Below are 4777 nucleotides of genomic sequence, written 5' to 3'. Positions count from 1 at the left end.
GCCCAGGAGTTGGAGGTTGCTGTGAGCTGTAATGCCACAGCACTTTACCCAGGGTGATAGCTTGAAGCTTTGTCTCAAAAAAAAGAAAAGTACTTTCTTACAGATTATCCTATGTGATCCTTACAATCACATTGTGGGGAATGCAGGCCAAGGGTATCTCAAGGATCACTCTGAGTCTCAGGAAATTTACAATCTGTCTAAAAATCAGGACTCAAAAGATCTACCTATAGACATTTGTTCCATTGCATCTCACCCCACCACCTAGTAGGCAAGACTCACTGGTCAGTTCCTTCATTCCTTTAATCCCATGGATGGGCAGAGCAGGGAACCTGAGAAGCATTCCAAGTTCTGATTCCTTCCTGTGGGTTTCCCTACGGGGGGATCTGTTTCTGGAGAGGAAGGGGCCCTAACAGCTGACAGCCTCAGAGACTGAACCTAGGTCTTCTTGGAGAGAAGAGATTAAGAACCCTTGACAGTTCACAGCTGAAGAGGAAGAAACACACCTATAAATGCTCTCTCTTTGCTCTTCTTCCCTCTACATTGATGTTGAAAGACAAAAAACCAGTGAGAGCCTGGGAGGCAATTCTTATTCTCCTCTTTGTAGGCAAGTTGCAGACTGCTATAGTTTGGATGTTTGTTTCTCCAAATTTCATAATGAAATTTGCTCCCCCATGTGGGAGGTGTTTGGGTCATGGGGGCAGATCCCTCATGAACATTTGGTACTGCATTCATGGGAATGAATAAGTTCTTACTCTATTAGTTCCTAAGAGATCTGCTTGTTAAAAAGAGCCTGGTGCCTCTCTACTCTTTCTCTTGCTTCCTCTTTCATCACTTGATTTCCATGCATGCCAGCTCCACATCCAACCTAAAGCCCTCTCTGGAAGCAGATGCTGGTGCCAATGCCTCTTGTACAGTCTGTAGAACTGTCAGCCATATTAACCTTTCTTTATAAATTATTTAGCCTCAGGTATTCCTTTATAGCAACACTAAATGGACTAACACAGAGACATTAGTTAAATATGAATAATACAGTTTTCTACATTGATAATTAACTTCTGTGTTCTTCCCCTGAAATTCATTTTAAAAGTGAATTAAAATATTTTTCTTTGAAAATCTCAAACAAAAGTTTCTTGCATGTAATGCTCAATTGATTTTTTAATCAGAAGTTCATTATGAAATAGAGCAAAAAATCTCAGACCACAGGTATATGTGTGCTCTGTCCAGTAGGATTTTATGGCCTGGGTATGGAGTTTAGACCCTAGCATTTCAGAATAGCTCTCCAGATCAGCTAAGGCACAAAGAAGACAAGACCCAGAGAAGGGTGAGTAATGCATGTGTATTAAGGGACTATGCTTTCCTGCAAATATTCTGAACTATCTTCAGGATCCACCAAAAACGCATTCGTAAAGTCACTGTACCATAGAGCACATCATACAGGGCTGCCCTAAAAAAATGCCCAACTCGCTCAGTGTCTGTATCTCAGTGGTTAGGGCACTGGCCACATACACTGGGGCTAGTGGGTTTGAACCCAGCCCGGGCCTGCTAAACAATGACTACAACAACAACAGATAGCCAGGCATTGTGGCAGGCACCTGTAGTCCCAGCTACTTGGGAGGCAGAGGCAAGAAAATCACTTAAGTCCAAGTGTTTGAGGTTGCTGTGAGATGTGACGCCATGGTACTCTACTCTGTCTCCAAATAAATAAATAAATAAATAAGAAACCTAAAGATTTGCTTATGATCAGCACCACCAAGGATACCAAGGAAACATTTTGGCAGGGGTCAGGGAAGCACAGGGTCTCATTCTGTCACTCAGGTGTAGGGCAGTAGCATGATGATAGCTTATTTTAAGTTTGAACTCCTGGGCTCCAGTGATCCTCCCACTTCAGCCTTTTGAGCAGCTAGGATTACAGATGTGTGCCATCACACCTAGATAACTTCTTAAAAAGTTTTTGTAGAGACAGGGTCTATCTACCATGTTGCCCATACTGGTCTAAAACTCCTGGCCTCAAACAATCATCCCTCTTCAACTTCCCAAAGTGCTTGGGTTAAGGCTAATTGTTAGCCACTATGCCCAGGCAGAATCATATTTAAGACTTGCTGAATTTTATTTATTTATAAATTTGTTTATATAATCAAATTTAGAGGAGCTGAATTTAAGAATTGTACAGTGCGCCCAGTGCTGGATTCTGAACTTGTGAGCTGAGCAGTGGGCAGCGGGAATAAGACTGGGATGCTGCGGCGCCCAAGAGGCCCTGACCCGTGGCAGGAAGCAAGATCGGTGGCCATAGGCTCATTGTAGTGCTGGAAGGGGCCAGTCTGGAGACAGTCAAGGTAGGAAAGACATATGAGCTGCTCAACTGTGACAAGCACAAGTCTATGTTGTTGAAGAATGGATGGGACCCTGGGGAAGTGAGACCAGACATAGCCCATCAGAGTTTACTGATGCTGATGGACAGTCCCTTCAACCGAGCTGGCTTGCTACAGATTTATATCCACACGCAGAAGAATGTTCTGATTGAAGTGAATCCCCAGACTCGAATTCCCAGAACCTTTGACCATTTTTGTGGACTTATGGCTTTTACACAAATTGAGTGTTCGAGCAGCTGATGGCCCCCAGAAGCTCTTGAAGGTAATTAAGAATCCAGTATCAGATCACTTCCCAGTTGGATGTATGAAGATTGGCACTTCTTTCTCTATTCCAGTAATCAGTGATGTGTGAGAGTTGGTACCCAGCAGTGATCCTGTTGTTTTTGTGGTGGGGGCTTTTGCCCATGGCAAGGTCAGTGTGGAGTATATAGAGAAAATGGTGTCCATCAGCAACTACCCCCCATCTGCTGCCCTCACCTGTGCAAAACTCACCACAGCCTTTGAAGAAGTGTGGGGAGTCATGTGACAGTAGTAGAATCTTATTCTGAAACCAAAGACTGCTGACATCACATCCCTTGGCCCTGTTCTGAGCCAATTGCTGGAAGATGAACTACCAGCACTGAGACTGGGGGTTGGGGGAACCAAGGCTGTTGTACATTTGCTATTTGTGTGTCTTATAAATGCTGTTCTTATAAAAAAAAAAAAAAAGAAAAAGAATTGTACATAAAGCCAAGAATGCAAAAGGTCTGTATCTTCTGTCAAAGAGTTGAACAGAAGGCTTGGCACCTGTAGTTCAGCAGCTAGGGTGAGGGCCACATACACTGGGGCTGGCAGGTTCAAACCTGGCCCGGGCCTGCCAAACAATAATGACAACTACAAAAAACAAAAATAACTGGGCATTGTGGCGGGCACCTGTAGTCTCAGCTACTTGGGAAGCTGAGGTAAGACAATCTTAAGCCCAAGAGTTTGAGGTTGCTGTGAGCTGTGATACTATAGCACTCTACCGAGGGTAACATAGTGAGACTCTGTTTCAAAAAAAAGGAAAGAAATTAAGAGGTGAACAGAAAAATCTGCATGCCGGCCATGTGAACCAAAAAGAAAACCTATCAGTCTCTGGTGACAGTATGAATGGGGAGAGACAGAATTGAGAAATAGACAAAATTGGCAAAACTAAGTAGCATATTAATACAAATAATTTTCCTTGATTACATACAATCATAGCCCTAGTCTCCTACAGTCCCAGCATTTGAATTTATCCCAGTCCAAGAAATAAATAAAAGCAGTCCCAGGTTGTTAGTGTCCCCTAAAACACAGAAAAATCAAGACAAGTCATGTCTATCTGGGCCGCTAAAGGTTCCCAAATAATAAAATATATCAAACATATGAGGAAATAGACCTCCATGAGCAAGAGTCAAGAGAGTGTACAAACTGAAAAGAGACATACACACCATAGATATTGAAATTATTTAACAAAATAGTATAAGAAGTAAATAAGTTTAAAGAGTTTTAACTGAAAAGATAGAGATAAGTACTATATAGATCAGAAAGAAGGACCTTAAGCCAACCTAGACCTTCAGGGTAAATTCCCTGAGAAGATAATGCCTGAGTTGGACTAAAAGGACAATTGAGAATTAGCCAAGTCTGGCTGGCACTTATAGCTCAGCATATAGGGTGCCAGCCACTTACCGTGTTTCCCCGAAAATAAGACCTACCCAAACAATAAGCTCTAGCAGGATTTCTATGCATTTGTTAAATATAAGCCCTACCACGATAATAAGACCTAGTGATGGGCATGGCTATGCAGATTACACACCAAGCACTTTGGCTCCCAGCTTCCAGAAGAAGACTGGAATACCTTTCATCTGCCACAGCTCCTTTCTCAGAGCCCTTGGCACTTGCGCGGGTGCACGTGTGGTAACCGAGGTCGCAGGCATCTTATTGCGCACGCAAACAGCTAGGGGAAAGGAGTTCACACATCACTAGCGCCAGCCCCACCAACAAGGTGGGCTCCCCCTTCTTCCTCCAGAAGAAGATGACTTAACTGTATCTGAATAAATGTAGATTGTTGTATTATACTTAATAAAAATAGGACATCCCCTGAAAATAAGCCCTAGTGTGTCTTCTTGAGAAAAAATAAATATAAGACGGTGTCTTATTTTCAGGGAAACACGGTACACCAGAGCTGCAGGGTTCGAATCCAGCCCGAGTCCTGCCAAACAACAATGACAACGACAATCAAAAAATAGCTGGCATTGTGGCAAGCACCTGTAGTCCCAGCTATGTGGCAAGCACCTGTAGTCCCAGCTGAGGCAAGAGAATCACTTAAGCCCAAGAGTTTGAGATTGCTATGAGCTGTGATGCCACAGCACTCTACCCAGGGCAACAGCTTTAGACTCTGTCTCAAAAAA

At 43.2% G+C, this 4777-nt stretch overlaps 1 pseudogene; it reads left to right on the top strand.

The window, feature by feature from the left end:
• The window catches only part of LOC100944350, a 4880-nt pseudogene extending 1985 nt beyond the window's left edge, over window positions 1-2895 (top strand).
• Window positions 2896-4777: the final 1882 nt, after the last annotated feature.

The sequence above is a fragment of the Otolemur garnettii genome, unplaced genomic scaffold (genome assembly GCF_000181295.1).
Source record: "Otolemur garnettii isolate 467f Iridium unplaced genomic scaffold, OtoGar3 scaffold00172, whole genome shotgun sequence".
NCBI lineage: Eukaryota > Metazoa > Chordata > Mammalia > Primates > Galagidae > Otolemur > Otolemur garnettii.
This window is presented reverse-complemented; position numbering and strand designations above follow the sequence as displayed.